At 44.6% G+C, this 20,519-nt stretch overlaps 1 long non-coding RNA gene across 1 annotated transcript in view; it reads right to left on the minus strand.

The window, feature by feature from the left end:
* Positions 1-324: 324 nt before the first annotated feature.
* Positions 325-20,519, minus strand: part of LOC311517458 — a 51,648-nt gene continuing 31,453 nt past the window's right edge. Inside the window, exon 3 of the long non-coding RNA XR_014710702.1 lies at positions 325-498. This is a non-coding gene — a long non-coding RNA (uncharacterized lncRNA). The remainder of the gene's footprint in view (positions 499-20,519) is intronic.

Raw genomic sequence — 20,519 nt, forward strand, 5'->3', positions numbered from 1 at the left:
ACTACAGGCAGACAGCAAGTAACAGTCTATAGAGGAAACTCTGGCCCTCTCCGGAGGGGCAGAGCCACAAACAGTCTTTAGGCAGCAGCCGCCTATCTGAGGCAAACAGCAATAAACCGTCTATAGGGGAGTTGGCTGCCACCACAGGGGTGGGATTGGCAGCAGGGGTCGGGGGGCCCACCCTACTCCAGCAGGTGCCAGCCCAGGGCCCTAATAGTGGGTCAGCAGGGATCCACTTGAAACATGCTGTCTCAGTCTCTGGCTCCAAAACCAAAATAAAGTCTGGTTCCCCGGGGCTACTTCCTACCACAGTCTGGGTGTAGGGCTCCATAGTTCAAAGGTCCTTGGTCTCCTCAGGGTACTTGGCTGCTGGCAGTCCCCACAGCTTCTCAGGGCATTCGTCTGATGGTGGTAATGGCAGCTCCTTGGGCTACTAGTCTGTCCTCTGACCACAGGGCACAGCTCCACTCAGGGGATAGTCCAGGATCCTGTAGAGATCTTCAAAAAGAAAAGGAGTACTTGTGGCACCTTAGAGACTAACAAATTTATTTGAGCGTAAGCTTTCGTGAGCTACAGCTCACTTCATCGGATGCATTCAGCGGAAAATACAGTGGGGATATTTATATACACAGAGAACATGAAACAATGGGTGTTACCATACACACTGTAACAAGAGTGATAAGGAAGGTGATCTTGGCTCCCTGGAAGAGACGTCTGCTCTCTGTGGCAGTCCACTACCAACTGAGCTCCAGGCCTCTTCTTTTATACTTTCTGTCCCGTCCTGGGACTTCTTGTGCCAGGAGTGGGGTGGATTCGGCTCCACCCACGAGGGAGAGTGTAGTGGTCCCTCACTCTCCAGTTCAGAGAATCCACTCCACCTCAGTGCAATGACCAATACAAAAAGAAAAAGGATAAAACACTCCGTCCAAACAAATGAGCTGTAACTTAGACTATTCATGCTAAGCACCTGCTGATCCTGATGCAAACACTAGCAAGAACCTTCAGCTTAAGAGTCTTAAGGCCCAAATTTTTAAAGATTTTTTTGAAATAACAACCAACTATGCCTTAGAGATAGCATGGCCTAGCACAGGGATCTCAAACTCAAATCACCATGAGTGTCACATGGGGACTAGTACATTGGCCCGAGGGCCGCATCACTGAAATCTTTTCATACAATGATACAAAAGTATTGTAACAAATGAAGAGTAATATAGTATGCTATTAAAAGTCAGGTTTCAGAGTAACAGCTGTGTTAGTCTGTATTTGCAAAAAGAAAAGGAGTACTTGTGGCACCTTAGAGACTAACCAATTTATTTGAGCATGAGCTTTCGTGAGCTACAGCTCACTTCATCGGATGCATGCCATGGAAACTGTAGCAGACTTTATATATACACAGAGAATATGAAAAAATACCTCCTCCCACCCCACTGTCCAGCTGGTAATAGCTTATCTAAAGTGATCATCAGGTGGGCCATTTCCAGCACAAATCCAGGTTTTCTCACCCTCCACCCCCCCCACAAAAATTCACTCTCCTGCTGGTGATAGCCCATCCAAAGTGACAACTCTTTACACAATGTGCATGATAATAAAGTTGGGCCATTTCCTGCACAAATCCAGGTTCTCTCCCCCCCTCCCCCTCCTCCCAAAAACCACACACACAAACTCACTATCCTGCTGGTAATAGCTCATCCAAAGTGACCATTCTCCCTACAATGTGCATAATTAAGGTGGGCCATTTCCAGCACAAATCCAGGTTTTCTCACATCCCCCCCACCCCCATACACACACAAACTCACTCTCCTGCTGGTAATAGCTCATCCAAACTGACCACTCTCCAAGTTTAAATCCAAGTTAAACCAGAACATCTGGGGCGGGGGGGGGGTTAGGAAAAAACAAGAGGAAATAGGCTACCTTGCATAATGACTTAGCCACTCCCAGTCTCTATTTAAGCCTAAATTAATAGTATCCAATTTGCAAATGAATTCCAATTCAGCAGTTTCTCGCTGGAGTCTGGATTTGAAGTTTTTTTGTTTTAAGATAGCGACTTTCATGTCTGTGATTGCGTGACCAGAGAGATTGAAGTGTTCTCCGACTGGTTTATGAATGTTATAATTCTTGACATCTGATTTGTGTCCATTTATTCTTTTACGTAGAGACTGTCCAGTTTGACCAATGTACGTGAAGAGGGGTTTTAATAAAATATAACCCCCTCAGTAATGTTTGAAGCTTGGCTGTCGATGGAGTTGGTGCCTATGCGGGCTGCAGGAAATAACTCCGTGGGCCGCATGCAGCCTGCGTGTTTGAGACCCCTGGCCTAGTGCATAAAGCATTGTGCCGTGCCTCAGAAGACCTGGGTGCTATTCCTGGCTCTGCTGCCAGATGATCTTGAGTACCTCTCTGTTTCCCACCTCACCCTTTGTCTGCCTTGTCTATTTTGATTCTAAACTCTCTGGGGTGAGTGTGTTGGGTTCAATCAGAGACCCCCTTGGGACTGTCACCTAATGTGCTGAGACTACCTCTGAGCCTGTTTTCTCTGCCAGTTTGGGCCTCCAAAACCCTGTCTTGTCAAGCCAGACATGCCAGTCTGCTCCAACACAGACCCAGGGTCTGAACCACACATCCCAAAGTTGCAAACTTAACTGAAAACAGCTTAAGAAGTGCTCCTGTCTCTAGCAGCCAGACACCCAGCTCCCAATGGTATCCAAACCCCAAATAAATCTGTTTTACTCTGTATAAAGCTTATACAGGGTAAACTCATAAACTGTCCACACTCTATAAAACTGAGAAAGAGATATGCACAGTTGTTTGCTCCCCCAAGTATTACTTACTTACTCTGGGTCAATTAATAAGCAAAAGTGATTTTATTAAGTATAAAAAGTAGGATTTAAGTGGTTCCAAGTAATGAGAGAACAAAGTAAGTTACCAAGCAAAAGAAAACAAAAACACACAAGTCTAAGCCTAATACATTAAGAAACTGATTACAGATGAAATCTCACCCTCAGAGATGTTCCAATAAACTTTTTTCACAGACTGGATTCCTTCCTAGTCTGGGCCCAATCCTTTCCCCTGGTACAGTCCTTGTTAGTTCCAGCTTAGGTGGTAAATAGGGGATTTCTCATGACTGGAACCTCCTTTGTTTTGTTCCACCCCCTTATATAGTTTTGGCACAAGGTGGGAATCTTTTGCCTCTCTGGGTCCCCACCGCTCCTTCTAAATGAAAAAGCACCAGGGGGGCGTGTCATAAATATAAAGGGAAGGGTAAACCACTTTGAAATCCCTCCTGGCCAGGGGAAAGCTCCTCTCACCTGTAAAGGGTTAAGAAGCTAAAGGTAACCTCGCTGGCACCTGACCAAAATGACCAATGAGGAGACAAGATACTTTCAAAAGCTGGGAGGAGGGAGAGAAACAAAGGGTCTCTGTCTGTCTTTATGCTGCTTCTGCTGGGGATAGACCAGGAATGGAGTCTTAGAACTTTTAGTAAGTAATCTAGCTAGGTACGTGTTAGATTATGATTTCTTTAAACTGCTGAAAAAAGAATTGTGCTGAATAGAATAACTATTTCTGTCTGTGTATCTTTTTTGTAACTTAAGGTTTTGCCTAGAGGGATTCTCTATGTTTTGAATCTAATTACCCTGTAAGGTATCTACCATCCTGATTTTACAGAGGTGATTTCTTTACTTCTATTTACTTCTATTTCTATTAAAAGTCTTCTTGTAAGAAAACTGAATGCTTTTTCATTGTTCTCAGATCCAAGGGTTTGGGTCTGTGGTCACCTATGCAAATTGGTGAGGCTTTTTATCCAACATTTCCCAGGAAAGGGGGGGGTGCAAGTGTTGGGAGGATTGTTCATTGTTCTTAAGATCCAAGGGTCTGGGTCTGTAGTCACCTAGGCAAATTGGTGAGGCTTTTTACCAAACCTTGTCCAGGAAGTGGGGTGCAAGGTTTTGGGAAGTATTTTGGGGGGAAAGACGTTTCCAAACAGCTCTTTCCCAGTAACCAGTATTTGTTTGGTGGTGGTAGCGGCCAATCCAAGGACAAAGGGTGGAATATTTTGTACGTTGGGGAAGTTTTGACCTAAGCTGGTAAAGATAAGCTTAGGAGGTTTTTCATGAAGGTCCACAGTATGCATCCGATGAAGTGAGCTATAGCTCACGAAAGCTTATGCTCAGATAAATTGGTTAGTCTCTAAGGTGCCACAAGTACTCCTTTTCTTTTTGCGAATACAGACTAACAGGGCTGTTACTCTGAAACAGGTTTAAGATGAATCCCAGTACCAAGTGACAGGGTCACATGTCCTGAGACACCCCAAGCCTTCATTCTTCCTGGCCTGACTCACAGGAAGGCTTGCAAGTAAACAGAGACATTTAGAACCAATTGTCCTAGTTGATGGGAGCCATCAAGATTCTAAACCACCATTAATGGCCCTCACTTTGCATAATTACAATAGGACCTCAGAGTTATATTTCATATTTCTAGTTTCAGATACAAAAGTGATACATTTATACAAATAGGATGACCACACTCAGTAGATTTGTAAAGTATCATTACAAAGCTTATAGAGACCTTTTGAATAAAGCATATTCCAGTTACATTATATTCACACTCATTAGCATATTTTCCTAAAATCATATAGTGTGCAACATCACAGTGAGGACTGTTTCTTGAACAATGGGTCCTCGTATAATGGGTCCTAATCTCAGCTGGGACCCCATTGCACTACTGTAATGTAAATAATCATATGATCCCAATATTCCCACATTAACTAAATTACAAATAATTCAGCAGATTTCTGAGGGAAAGATAAATTTTCCATATGGTGACTGAGGAATTATGCACATCATCCATATTCCTCTTTCTAGAAAATCCCACTAGATATCTACCTCCATGTTTAGGCACTTAAATATCTTTGAAAATCTAGCCCTAAAATTATCAGTGGTGGGAGATTACCCTCTTCCAGAAACTTCAAAAAGTTCTACTAAATTTCTAAGTAGTTGGTTTTTTTTCATTCTAATCTGTAGAACTCTGACTGGATGAGTTATTTTTTGTTGTACTAGAATTTCCTACACTTTTTGATACCAATCAATTATTTTAAGGGAATCATTCCTCTCCCACCATCATGCAATGGTCATTCTAACAGCGACTAGGAGATGAGAGATCAGTTCTTTATGGCTTTTATAAGATGCAGAATTTCCAGGACAATTTAGAAACTTCTTCAACACTAGTCAAAATAAAAATAAAAATTAAGATATTAAAATAAGGAAGATAGGAGGAAAAAAAGCTTAATAGTGCATAGCATTTGATAGGACAACAAATAAATAGGTTATACATCTCAAGGTAAGGAAAACAGAAGTTTGGACCTAAACAGAGATAATGAAAGACTTTAAACCAATGATACCAATTGACAAGACCAAAGAGGAGGACAGAGTAAAAAGACATCAACCACAATATGTGAACAATACTACAAAGTTGAAGAAATTGACTGGTAGCAAGTCTCATCAATACAGTGGCAGGGATTTCCAGAGGTCAATTTGTAATTGTGTAGGTACTAAGAGTGGCTTTATTCCAGTTGTAAAACAAGTTTTATAAGACTTCTGTTATAAAAGAATGACTCTGTTAATAAAGTAAAAAGAAAAGCTGGCTGTAAGTGCTTTCCTGTGTTGGTCCAGAGGGTGCAGGACAGTTCAGGATCAAGCCCTGAATACACAGACCCCCACCCCCCCAAATATCTAAGAAAAAGACCCCTCTTGTTCAGTTTCATCTCCCAGTGGTGGCCAGTACTGGATGCTTCACAGGAACGTGTTACGCAGCCATACTGGATCTAATTGTGTAACACTATATAATGGAGGAAAACTTCTTCCAGAACCCAGTTAATGATTATCTTATATCCTGAAACGTGAAGATAGATACAAATAGCCTTTGTCATGCTATTTTCACAAGGCCAAACTACAAAGGCTGTTCTTATTCATGAATGCCTGATCCCACTTTAAAAACTAAGCTATTTGCTATAATAGATGTAAGAATCCAGGAACTAGACCAAGGGGTCTGTAGAGCCTGGGACAGATGATGTTCCCACAGTGCCACTGGGAGGCCATGCAGAGGTACAGCCAGGGAGCACTGTGGAGAGTTGGCACCACAGAAGACCCAGAGTGATGGTACCCTGCAGCCCTCTCTTATTGGCCAGCACCCTATTTAATCTCAGGGGTTGCCCCAGGAAGTTGTCTGGGTAACCACACAGACTTTGGTCTGCTGCAATGCCAGACTTTGTTTGATCTCCTGATCTCTGACTCCAGCCTGACTCTGACCCTGATTTCTGCCTCCTGATTCAAGCCTTGTAATATCTCTGATCTCCCATTTCCAACCTCAGCCTGACTTTGGTTCTTGCTTACGGGACCTGGCTCTTGCAATTCCTCCAACCCCTTCTGGATGGCTACTGTCTCTTGTGGGCAGACATGTGACTGCTAGGCCAGACCACCCTATGCCCCAGTCCTTTACAATGTTAAACTTAGAGATGTTTTCATAATTTTTAAAAAATACTTTCCTTTTCTCCTCCCTCTTCAGCAGAGGGCAATGAAAATGATTAGGGGACTGGGGCACATGACTTACAAGGAGAGGCTGAGGGAACCGGGGTTATTTAGTCTGCAGAAGAGAAGAGTGAGGGGTTTGATAGCAGCCTTCAACTACCTGAAGGGGGGTTCCAAAGAGGATGGAGCTCAGCTGTTCTCAGTGGTGGAATATGACAGAACAAGGAGCAATGGTCTCAAGTTGCAGTGTGGGAGGTCTAGGTTAGGTATTAGGAAACATTATTTCACTAGGAGAGTGGTGAAGCACTGGAATGGGTTATCTAGGGAGGTAGTGGAATCTCCATCCTTAGTGGTTTTTAAGGCCCGGCTTGACAAAGCCCTGGCTGGGATGATTTAGCTGATGTTGTTCCTGCTTTGTGCAGGGGGTTGGACTAGCTATCTCCTGAAGTCTCTTCCAACCCTGATATTATATGATTCTACTTTCTCTTCACTGGTGGATGAATATGTGGAACCTGCCACAGTGGGTTAGCAGGCCCATTTGGCATCCCTCTACAGGGTTCAAACACCTCATAACATAGCCCTGGTCTACACTAGGACTTTAGGTCGAATTTAGCAGCATTAAATCGATGTAAACCTGCACCCGTCCACACGATGAAGCCCTTTATTTTGACTTAAAGGGCTCTTAAAATCGATTTCCTTACTCCACCCCGACAAGTGGATTAGCGCTTAAATCGGCCTTGCCGGCTCGAATTTGGGGTACTGTGGACACAATTTGATGGTATTGGCCTCCGGGAGCTATCCCAGAGTGCTCCATTGTGACCGCTCTGGACAGCACTCTCAACTCAGATGCACTGGCCAGGTAGACAGGAAAAGAACCGTGAACTTTTGAATCTCATTTCCTGTTTGGCCAGCGTGGCAAGCTGCAGGTGACCATGCAGAGCTCATCAGCACAGGTGACCATGATGGAGTCCCAGAATCGCAAAAGAGCTCCAGCATGGACTGAACGGGAGGTACGGGATCTGATCGCTGTATGGGGAGAGGAATCCGTGCTATCAGAACTCCGTTCCAGTTTTCGAAATGCCAAAACCTTTGTCAAAATCTCCCAGGGCATGAAGGACAGAGGCGATAACAGGGACCCGAAGCAGTGCCGCGTGAAACTGAAGGAGCTGAGGCAAGCCTACCAGAAAACCAGAGAGGCGAATGGCCGCTCCGGGTCAGAGCCCCAAACATGCTGCTTCTATGATGAGCTGCATGCCATTTTAGGGGGTTCAGCCACCACTACCCCAGCCGTGTGGTTTGACTCCTTCAATGGAGAATGAGGCAATATGGAAGCAGGTTTTGGGGACGAAGAAGATGATGAGGAGGAGGAGGTTGTAGATAGCTCACAGCAAGCAAGCGGAGAAACCAGTTTTCCTGACAGCCAGGAACTGTTTCTCACCCTGGACCTGGAGCCAGTACCCCCCGAACCCACCCAAGGCTGCCTCCTGGACCCAGCAGGCGGAGAAGGGACCTCTGGTGAGTGTACCTTTTAAAATACTATACATGGTTTAAAAGCAAGCATGTGAAAGGATTACTTTGCCCTGGCATTCGCCGTTCTCCTAGATGTACTCCTAAAGCCTTTGCAAAAGGTTTCTGGGGAGGGCAGCCTTATTGCGTCCTTCATGGTAGGACACTTTACCACTCCAGGCCAGTAACACGTACTCGGGAATCATTGTAGAACAAAGCATTGCAGTGTATGTTTGCTGGCATTCAAACAACATCCGTTCTTTATCTCTCTGTGTTATCTTCAGGAGAGTGAGATATACTTCATGGTCACCTGGTTGAAACAGAGTGCTTTTCTTCAGGGGACACTCAGAGGAGCCCATTCCTGCTGGGCTGTTTGCCTGTGGCTAAACAGAAATGTTCCCCGCTGTTAGCCACAGGGAGGGGGGAAGGTTGAGGGGGTAGCCACGCGGTGGGGGAAGGCAAAATGCGACCTTGTAACGAAAGCACATGTGCTGTGTATGTAATGTTAACAGCAAGGTTTACCCTGAAAGAGTGTAGCCACTATTTTATAAAATGTGTCTTTTTAAATACCGCTGTCCCTTTTTTTTCTCCACCAGCTGCATGTGTTTCAATGATCACAGGATCTTCTCCTTCCCAGAGGCTAGTGAAGCTTAGAAAGAAAAAAAAAACGCACTCGCGATGAAATGTTCTCCGAGCTCATGCTGTCCTCCCACACTGACAGAGCACAGACGAATGCGTGGAGGCAAATAATGTCAGAGTGCAGAAAAACACAAAATGACCGGGAGGAGAGGTGGCGGGCTGAAGAGAGTAAGTGGCGGGCTGAAGAGAGTAAGTGGCGGGCTGAAGAGAGGGCTGAAGCTCAAATGTGGCGGCAGCGTGATGAGAGGAGGCAGGATTCAATGCTGAGGCTGCTGGAGGACCAAACCAGTATGCTCCAGGGCATGGTTGAGCTGCAGCAAAGGCAGCTGGAGCAGAGACTGCCACTACAGCCCCTGTGTAACCAACCGCCCTCCTCCCCAAGTTCCATAGCCTCCTCACCCAGACGCCCAAGAATGTGGTGGGGGGGCCTCCGGCCAACCAGCCACTCCACCACAGAGGATTGCCCAAAAAAAAGAAGGCTGTCATTCAATAAATTTTAAAATTGTAAACTTTTAAAGTGCTGTGCTTAAAGTGCTGTGTGGCATTTTCCTTCCCTCCTCCACCACCCCTCCTGGCCTACCTTGGTAGTCATCCCCCTATTTGTGTGATGAATGAATAAAGAATGCATGAATGTGAAGCAACAATGACTTTATTGCCTCTGCAAGCTGTGACTGAAGGGAGGAGGGGCGGGTGGTTAGCTTACAGGGAAGTAGAGTGAACCAAGGGGCAGGAGGTTTCATCAAGGAGAAACAAACAGAACTCTCACACCGTAGCCTGGCCGGTCATGAAACTGGTTTTCAAAGCTTCTCTGATGCGTACCGCGCCCTCCTGTGCTCTTCTAACCGCCCTGGTGTCTGGCTGCACGTAACCAGCAGCCAGGCGATTTGCCTCAACCTCCCACCCCGCCATAAACGTCTCCCCCTTACTCTCACAGATATTGTGGAGCACACAGCAAGCAGTAATAACAGTGGGAATATTGGTTTCGCTGAGGTCTAAGCGAGTCAGTAAACTGCGCCAGCGCGCCTTTAAACGTCCAAATGCACATTCTACCACCATTCTGCACTTGCTCAGCCTGTAGTTGAACAGCTCCTAACTACTGTCCAGGCTGCCTGTGTACGGCTTCATGAGCCATGGCATTAAGGGGTAGGCTGGGTCCCCAAGGATACATATAGGCATTTCAACATCCCCAACAGTTATTTTCTGGTCTGGGAATAAAGTCCCTTCCTGCAGCTTTTGAAACAGACCAGAGTTCCTGAAGATGCGAGCATCATGCACCTTTCCCGGCCATCCCACGTTGATGTTGGTGAAACGTCCCTTGTGATCCACCAGAGCTTGCAGCACTATTGAAAAGTACCCCTTGCGGTTTATGTACTCGGCAGCTTGGTGCTCCAGTGCCAAGATAGGGATATGGGTTCCATCTATGGCCCCACCACAGTTAGGGAATCCCATTGCAGCAAAGCCATCCACTATGACCTGCACATTTCCCAGGGTCACTACCCTTGATATCAGCAGATCTTTGATTGCGTGGGCTACTTGCATCACAGCAGCCCCCACAGTAGATTTGCCCACTCCAAATTGATTCCCAACTGACCGGTAGCTGTCTGGCGTTGCAAGCTTCCACAGGGCTATCGCCACTCGCTTCTCAACTGTGAGGGCTGCTCTCATCTTGGTATTCATGCGCCTCAGGGCAGGGGAAAGCAAGTCACAAAGTTCCTTGAAAGTGCCCTTACGCATGCGAAAGTTTCGCAGCCACTGGGAATCGTCCCAGACCTGCAACACTATGCGGTCCCACCAGTCTGTGCTTGTTTCCCGAGCCCAGAATCGGCATTCCACAGCATGAACCTGCCCCATTAGCACCATGATGCATGCATTGGCAGGGCCCATGCTTTCAGAGAAATCTGTGTCCATGTCCTGATCACTCACGTGACCGCGCTGACGTCGCCTCCTCGCCCGGTATCGCTTTGCCAGGTTCTGGTGCTGCATATACTGCTGGATAATGCGTGTGGTGTTTAATGTGCTCCTAATTGCCAAAGTGAGCTGAGCGGCCTCCATGCTTGCCTTGGTATGGCGTCCGCACAGAAAAAAGGCGCGGAATGATTGTCTGCCGTTGCTCTGACGGAGGGAGGGGCTTCTGATGACACGACTTACAGGGTTGGCTTCAGGGAGCTAAAATCAACAAAGGGGGTGTCTTTACATCAAAGAGTATTTCAGGCAGGACTTCATGGAGGGTTCCAATAAGAAATGGTGCACCTAAGTTATTGTTCATATTGGAACAAGGAGGTTAACCTGGCCTCTGATTGATACATGGCTAGATTTACCTCGCTGCACCTTCTCTGTGAGTGACTGCAGTGTGACCTAGAGGAATGAGTCCCCTAGACAGGGGAGGAGGCAAATGAGTACAAAACAAATCTGGTCTATTTCTTGTTTTGATCCACTCCATCTATCTTTTACATCTTTGGCTGGCAGCAGACGGTGCAGAAGGACTGCATGCCATCCACATCTCATGGCTGCTCGGCAGAAGATGGTACAATACGACTGCTAGCAATCCTCATCTCTTGCCTGCCCGGCAGAAGATGGTACAGTACAACTGCTAGCAATCCGTATCGCCTGCCTGTTCACCATAAGACGGTTCAATAGGACTGAATGCAGGACTAAAGAGAATGACCTGGTCAAGTCACTCCAAATTTAGTCCCTGCGAGCATGTCTGCCCAGGCGCTCCCAGCCGACGTGGCCAGGAGCACCTTGGACACGACGAGGACGACTACCAGTCATACTGCACCGTCTGCTGCCAGAAGGCAATGGGTTGCTGCTACTGTGTAGCAAAGCCGTACCGCGTCTGCCAGCACCCAGGAGACATACGGTGACGGTTACCTGAACGGGCTCCATGCTTGCCGTGGTATGGCGTCTGCACAGGTAACTCAGGAAAAAAGGCGCAAAACGATTGTCTGCCCTTGCTTTCACGGAGGGAGGGAGGGAACGGGGGCCTGACGATATGTACCCAGAACCACCCGCGACAATGTTTTAGCCCCATCAGAGTGCTCCATCGTGACTGCTCTGGACAGCACTCTCAGATGCACAATTGTTTGCCATTGCTCTGACGCAGGGAGGGGCGACTGAGGACATGGCTTACAGGGTTGGCTTCAGGGAGCTAAAATCAACAAAGGGGGTGTCTTTACATCAAGGAGTATTTCAGGCAGGACTTCACGGAGGGTTCCAATAAGAAATGGTGCACCTAAGTTATCGTTCTTATTGGAACAAGGAGGTTAGCCTGGCCTCTGATTGATACATGGCTAGATTTACCTCGCTGCACCTTCTCTGTGAGTGACTCCAGTGTGACTTAGAAGAATGAGTCCCCTAGACGGGGGAGGAGGGGAAGCAAATGAATACGGAACAAATCTGGTCTATTTCTTGTTTTGATCCACTCCATCTATCTTTTACATCTTTGGCTGGCAGCAGACGGTGCAGAAGGACTGCATGCCATCCACATCTCATGGCTGCTCGGCAGAAGATGGTACAGTACGACTGCTAGCCATCCTCATCTCTTGCCTGCCCGGCAGAAGATGGTATAGTATGACTGTTAGCAATCTGTATCGCCTGCCTGCTTACCATAAGACGGTTCAATAGGACTGACTGCAGGACTAAAGAGAATGACCTCGTCAAGTCACTCCAAATTTAGTCCCTGTGCCCATGTCTGTCCAGTCGCTCCCAGCCGATGTGGCCAGGAGCACCTCGGACATGACGATGACGGCTACCAGTCGTACTGTACCGTCTGCTGCCACAAGGCAAGGGGTTGCTGCTACTGTGTAGCAATGCCGTACCGCGTCTGCCAGCACCCAGGAGACATATGGTGATGGTTACCTGAGCGGGCTCCATGCTTGCCGTGGTATGGCGTCTGCACAGGTAACTCAGGAAAAAAGGCGCAAAACGATTGTCTGCCCTTGCTTTCACGGAGGGAGGGAGGGAGGGAACGGGGGCCTGACGATATGTACCCAGAACCACCCGCGACAATGTTTTAGCCCCATCAGGCATTGGGATCTCAACCCAGAATTCCAATGGGCAGCGGAGACTGCGGGAACTGTGGCATAGCTATCCACAGTGCAACGCTCCGGAAGTCGACTCTAGCCTCGGTACTGTGGAAGCACTCCGCCGAGTTAATGCACTTAGAGCATTTTCTGTGGGGACACACACACTCGAATATATAAAACCGATTTTTAAAAAACCGACTTCTATAAATTCGACCTTATTCCGTAGTGTAGACATACCCATAGTGTGTCTGCAGAAGAACCCAGCCACCCTGCTAGACCCTCCTTCTCTCTCCCTTCCTAGCCTTCCTTCCCTTGTGTTCTACCACCTTTCTCTCTCTTCCATCCCCAATTCTCCCCCTCTTTGCAGCTGCGTTTGTATGTGAGTGCTATCATTGTGAACACTCTATTAGCAAAAAAATAGATTCAGTGCAGCTTACAATGAAATAGAATTTACTGTCAAATATGGTTTTCTATTCCTAGTTATTCTGTTTTATTATATCTGAATAGACTCACATTACAACAAAGGTCTGACATGCACAGTTTGTCTCCTCAGATTACTGTAACATTTTATTGGGTCTCAGCCTTCTGTGTTTGAGGACTAAGATTACTAAGCTTCTAAATATTATGTAATTTCAAGTAGTTATGTGAGGCATATCTTCTGGCTAATATTGCTATCAGGGACACAGTGAAAGGTCTAATTCTTTACCTTTAAGTTTCTCATTTCTCACCAAATATTTTTGCAAAAAACAGATCTGAAAGAATTTGGGACACTAGGAAGAAAAAATCATACTTCTGTATATTGGAAAGTGAATTTGCTTTTTATATCATTTTCATATTTAACATACTTCAAAGTGCTCTACAAAATAAAGACTTATTCTAGACTTTGACAGCACAAGGATTATATAAGACAATCCAGCAGCCTTTAAGAGATCAACAATAGCCCACACATAGCTTTGGATGCTACACTCAAAACAGGTTTACTGATAGAAGAAATTTGAAAGAGTTTTTCTCCCTCTTCTTTTTAAACTCTACCAACCAGAGGAAAACACCATCTTATGTCCAAGAAAGGATTGGGCCCAAGAAAAAGGCTAAAAGGAACTCATTGTAATACCTCATCCAAAGGAAGGGGCTTGTTACACTGTATCTACATTTGAGCTGGGCCAATGCTTCCCAGATGGCATAAGTGAGTACCTGCACTAGTGCTGTTTGAGTTAGCATACTAAAAATAGCCATGTTGGTAGCATGAGTGGAAGTTTGTGCTAGCTGCCAAGTGTACATACAAGGGGGCTGGGTGTGTATATACTTGGGTGCCTAGCTCAAGCTGCGACTCATGCTACTGTGGCCACACTGCTATTTTTAGGCACTAGCACAAGCTGAGGTACATCTATGTGAACTGGGAATTAAACCTCCCAGCTGAAATGTAGTTGTAGCCAAATAGTTCAGCACCTTTCCACTAAAACATATCACTGGGCTGCCACAAGCAGATGAGCACAAGTCTTGCTGAAGAATTTGAGCACACAGTGGGCCTGCAGCCAATCAAACCTTTACTGCTCTATGTAATGTATGGGAAGGTACCATACTTCACCTCTCTGGAGAGAGGTGCTGAGCTGAAGCCTTATTTGAAATTCTCTTTGTAAAGCTGCAGGGTGATGAGGAGGAACATGGCTTCTCTGGGCATTCTGGGAAGCATTGTGCCTGAGGCAGGTATTGCCTCAAGGAAACCTGGGTAGCATAAAGAACAAGCAGCTGCTCCACTACCCTTTCAGGGAGTGCAACACAGAGAGAGTCCTGAACAACTGCCTGCCTGACAGAGTTTATTTCTTTTTTTAATTAGGCTATGTTTTTGTTCAGAGATTATATCTGAAACCATAAAGGTTTAATTTCTCTGGCTGCTGTTAAACTGCTAGTGGCTTACCCAGTTTGAAAACACTGAGGGGAAAAGTTATTTCACCTCTGATCTCTCTCTCTTCACCAGTGAAGTCAATGACAAATCTCCCATTCACTTCAATGGGGCCAGGATTTCACCCCATTTGTCAAGTTTCTTCCTGGTACAAATCAGGAATCTAGGTGAGATATTACATGGATCAATAATGCAGAAATTGTTAATAGGCTCCTGCTATTTATTGTTATGCAGTGTGCCACCAATAAGTCTGTACTTGTTGAGACAGGCTGATGTACGATATCAAGAGAAAGGATTTCTCATCTGATCATAGCTACTGAAAAAGAACCTTGGTCCAAATTAAAGCCAACTGATTTTCTGACCTACAGAAAGTCAGTTCCAGGCTGAAGCGTATTTATGATTTTTGACAAAGGCATTCTTACAGTAATGATATTCTTATTTCAGATACTGCCCCTCTGAGATTAGTTTTTTGCACAGCAGAGCTGGATTGATTACTTTGCTGGAGGCTCAATGGAAGATTGGTGACAGGTGATACCCTTAATAAAATATCAGCTGTCTTTAGAAATAGTTTCTTCAGCAACACCATAGGACATACATACTGAACTGATCTAGATCTTCATATGGTAACAGAAATTCGAAACAGAACTACCTGTTAGGTCATCTTTTCTATCTTCTTGCCATTAGAGGTTTGTTTCCTACTATATATTCTAGAGCATTTCATTCAAAGTAATGTTAATATGACTGCATAAAAATGGCACAGTCTGACCCAACAGATCTGCTTCCTGTCTGCAATCAATCATCTCTGCTAACATTAGTGACAAAATACATGTTGACTGCTCTTTACTCCTGTCAGTCCTGCAGAGCCAAACTTTCAGAAGATTGAAATGCAGAGTCCATTTAGTCTTGTGAATCAACACAATTATTTATTAAGCTCCAAACAGTTACACCTGTGCAAACCCATTGAAGGCACAATGGAGGGAATGGGTGTCACTGGGAGTATAATTTGGACTGGGGAACCATTATCACAATGTGAATAATAAAAAGAATCTAGCATGACTCTCAGCTTTTAGTTTTCAGGATTGGCAGTTAGAAACAACTTTTTACTTGTAATCTTAGACCATTCAATAAGGAAGTAATTGCCACATGAACATAGAGCCTTATCATGCCACTTATAGAGACTCACTTTTCAGAGTACAATCACTCTCTAAATGACTCATGTAATGGGATGACCAAGACTTCCCTTGTGACTCTGTTTGATAGCCCAGTAGACTGTACTGTTCATAAATGTTTCCAGATATCCAACCTAAGTTTTCTTTTATATAATTTCATCCCATTATATTTTTTACATTTTAAGATCATATCCCATTAGTGTTCCATAAGCTCTGCACCAGTGCTATTTAGTCTTCCCAGAATATATTTTAAGAAAACACAGAAAATAGATAAACCTACAACAGAAAAGAGAAAAGTAAACTTTCAATCCTGTAATTTTAAATGATCCTCCATTAATAGCAGTTTTGACTTCAGCCTTGCCAACCCCAAGTGTTCACAAATCATGAGATTAAAAAATAAATAAATGTGGGGATCTTTTTATATGCTTTTTGGTTTCTGAGCTTGTTGGGTGCAGCTGAGTCATATTTTCAAGCTTCTCTCTGCAACCAGGAGGGCTGGAAACTTACTCCTCCCCCCAAAAAAAATGACAGCTGAGATTCTTACCTCGTCACCTGCCCCTAGAAGCTGGAGCTTTAAGAAAAACACAGAGAGACTTGTGATAAATTCCTGAGTGTTAGACACCCCTTTCCCCGGTTTAAACTCTTCTTAACATCCCAGCTGACATGTGTTAAAATGATGATGTGTCTGAATTAGATTGTAAGCGTACTGGGGTAGGGACCTTCTTCTTTGTTGATAAAATGCTGTATATTATAACAAAATCCCCTTTTGGTCCTTTTTCACCATTAGTATTCATGGTTAGAATAATTAGAACAGGACGGGGAGCTGTCATGGCTCCACTCCAGGAAGAGGGGGGAGCTGGGGCAAAGTACTGATCACTATCAGAAGGAAGCTCCCTCCTGCTTTTAGCAGAGGATTGAGAACCCTGTTCCCCCTTACTTTATCTCTTGCTAGTCCTTTTCAAATAGCTCCCCTCCAAATGTTTGGATTTCAGAGAATTTCCCTCCCTCGCACAACTAATACTGCATAGATATCTTTTCCAGATAGATTCTCATGTTATTTCCTGCCCACACCTGGATCATCTCCTCCTGCAGTAAAACCTGTAACATTCTTTTGGGTGGGTGTGTGTTGGAGGGGACGGGGACGACAATTTGCATATCCCTGCCCTCCCCTTCAATGAAATAGGTTGCCAGAACCTACCTCCATACCTGGCAGCTCAGCAGGGATACATAAAGATTCTGGCAGATACACGAGGCCAGGTCAACCAGCCCCAGAATGCATAACTTTGTCTGGGAGAATCTCTGTGGGGCTAGAGGGGGTGACCAGTATGCATCCCACACTAGAACCCAACCCAGCCTTGGCCTCCCCCCAACCATGGAGGTTCTGAAATAAGGTAAGAATTACTCAAAACTACAGACATTTAAGAGCCCACCGATTAAGTTCAACTGCTTTTCTGGTACTGCAAAAGCAATTCTCCCTTTTTTATTGTGTGCGCAATTTCAGATTCACATCTGAAATTATTTTCAAAATAACAAGGGAGAAGAACTGCAGGAATATTTTGTTTATTATGTATGGAACAGAGTGAACTATACATCTTTAGTGTATTATCTGCACTTCCAGGCATCAACACAAGAAGGCACTAAAACACTGCAGTTGTTCACTCATCAATATAAAAGGGACGAGTTACTGAAGTTCTTTTAGGAAGGTATATTCTGTGACACAATGCTACTGTGAGCGAGAGAGAAACTATGATTTAAGATAATGATATAGGACATCATATTTTTAATTCTCATTTAGATCTGTGTGTGCATCTTCAATTGTGTTTCTTTGAATATGAGGACAGTTTTTCCATAATGGTTGATGAGGAAAGTCCAGTAACACATGCTGTTCCTTCACCTAGTGTTTATTTGACTGAACAGATGGGTGGTTGGCAACCCTGGTTGGAAGGAAAAAGTGTTGTTGCCATGAAAATCAGAACAGTGGCCTGGAGCATGGAAAAGATGTTGATTAAAGTATAAAATGGAGCAGAAGAGCTATGCCTTGCATTACATTCAGTAAAAAAAAGCTTTAAAGAAAAAAACCTACTAAAAACAAGAGAGACAAAGAGGATAAAAGACATGCTCCGATTAAGAGACAGATTCTGATCTCATTTACTCTCATGTAAATCCAGAGTAACCCCATTGATTCAGTGGAGTCTCTCTAGATTCTCAGTGGTATAATAGATTTGATTCTGGCCTCAAGATACTAAATTTCCCTAGCAGAGCAAATTTCTCTCCCACCATATGCACAGAGACATTTGTTTTTATCTAACACTTTTGCTAGAAGGTTGCAAAGTAATACTGCTTTATTTCTTAGAATTCAGAATCACAAAACAGAGAAAGACAAAGCAGACTGCTCCTTAAAACAGAGAGGCACAACTCAGCCCACCTTACTTTTCCTGGCTTTCTTCAGACTGACTGCTCAAGGACTGGATTTCACACTTCCTAATAGAGCCCACTAACTTGCGAGTAGGACCAGGAAGAGTACTAGAGGTGTAGCCGTGTTAGTCTGTATCCACAAAAACAACGAGGAATCCGGTAGCACCTTAAAGATTAACAGATTTATTTGGGCATACGCTTTTGCGGGTAAAAAAAACAAAACACTTCTTCAGATGTAGGACCAGGAAACATCTTTACAAATTTAAGTTGATAACTTGGAATTTTAACACAGTTTTCAATACACCACGTTTCCAGTGCAGTGTCGAAGAGATTGGTCTCCCTACTGGTACACATATACAACTTGAGGCAGAGCAGGCTGGAGGCATGCTTAATTGGAAACCAGCACCAGAAACTATGGTCGCATGGAAGGCTAATAGGACATTTGATACAAAGGCCCCAATTCTGCATTGTCCTGAACTATGTGTGGTCATTTACATTAGCACAAAATGAGTGCCAGGTGAGTGTAAAGTGTTACTGAGTCACAATGGTAGCATTTGTACCTACTTTACATCAGAGCAAGGTAAGCCTAAATGACCATACCTAAGACCTAAGGTAAGCAAGGTAAGACCTAAATGACCAGGAACAGGGCAATGGAAAATCAGGTGCTAAAAGTAGTTTTGCTATTCACAAAATCATAGTAGAACCCAGAGGCTCAGCAGTTGCCACTGGGATGGTGCCAAATTGACTTGATTAAATAAATAAATGCACAAGGCTATAGAGAGTTCCTCAGAAATGTAGAAGGCAAGCAGAGACTAATTAGCTTAGAAGAAAAAGAAGGCACGTGTGTTGCCTGATATCGCTGAGCGGTGATTAATTGAAAATTCTCAAAATCAGTTTAACCAATGACTGATTAAAATGTGAGGGTTTTAAAAGGTTCTAGTCTCAGAATCAGGCACAACAGAATCAAGTTCAATATCTGGTTGGGGAGCCCCAGCATGCAAAGAGACAATGACACTGAGGCCAAAACAAAGCTTTAAGTATTTTTCTTAGCATTATTAGTAAAACCACAAATGTTCGATTCCAGATGAAGATATAGCTACTGGGCAGTACCACCCCTCACACACACTCACAGCCTTCTCATGGAGGCCTACTGGTGAGAGACTGGTGGTGTTCCACAAGGGTCCTACCCTGCCTGCAGCATGCCAAGCGAGTCTGATGGTCAAGATTGTTAGGGAGCTTATTTCTTCACTCACTTAGAATCATAGAATCATAGAATATCAGGGTTGGAAGGGACCCCAGAAGGTCATCTAGTCCAACCCCCTGCTCGAAGCAGGACCAATTCCCAGTTAAATCATCCCAGCCAGGGCTTTGTCAAGCTTACTTCCCTGGTCCTTCTCGCATGAACAGAGAGCAACAATACCCGAAGTCCAAAGGTGCAAACAATTCGATGTTTATTGGCGTGAACTTCCAGCAAGAATGATTCCAGTTTCCTTCCTTAGTGTTCCCCCTTCCCAGCTCTGACACCACAGAGCCTTACTCCTGTGTCCTTGTTCCCATTCCTGCCCTTAGCCAAACATGATTCCAATTTCCCCACCCCCATGCCCTGTTCCCATTTCACCCACCCACTCACTTCCTGGTTGACTGCAGACTATATAGTAAAACTTGAGTTCTGCTTAGCTATACCTTAACCAATCATTTTCCTGAAATTTAACTAACCAATCCTAACATATTGTAACATGATTATGTAACCAATTATATCCCACCACCTTAATTAGTTTACACCCAGCAAAATTAATTATACAGCAGACAGAAACAATCACAGAAACAGACAGAGATTATACAGACAAACAATAGCAAAGTGGGAACTATAATGAGAAAACAATACAGAAGTGAGGATTTCACATCCCAGCTATTGATAAGTGAGTTCTTGCCAGACAGGATGCTATCAAATTAAGTTTCCTTTTAAATTTTCTAGGCACTTCCCTTTCTCTGGAGGCAACAGGAATACAATCCTGTCCTGATAATGCCTAACAGCCCAATAGCACCTTATTTCAATGTGACTAGTTTGGAATGTGAGGATGTGACCGGGCGGTCGCTTCCCAGCTTATGGCTGCCTCTGTTGCTTATCCAAAGGCCGTAGCCTAAGAACAGGGCCTCAGACTGTCACAGTAAGAGAGGGACCTTACACTGGCAGACAGTGATTTTGATTCTTTCTTTTATACCTCTATAACTAGCCAAGTGATAAGAATACACCTAAATTCTTAGAATATAGGCCTTTACAGACAGGCCTGAATATCTATATCCTAACAAAGATCTCAAGGCTGTCCACAGCCAGGCTGCTCCT

This window comes from Lepidochelys olivacea, assembly GCF_965140295.1.
Source record: "Lepidochelys olivacea isolate rLepOli2 genome assembly, chromosome: 3".
NCBI classification, from domain to species: Eukaryota; Metazoa; Chordata; order Testudines; family Cheloniidae; genus Lepidochelys; species Lepidochelys olivacea.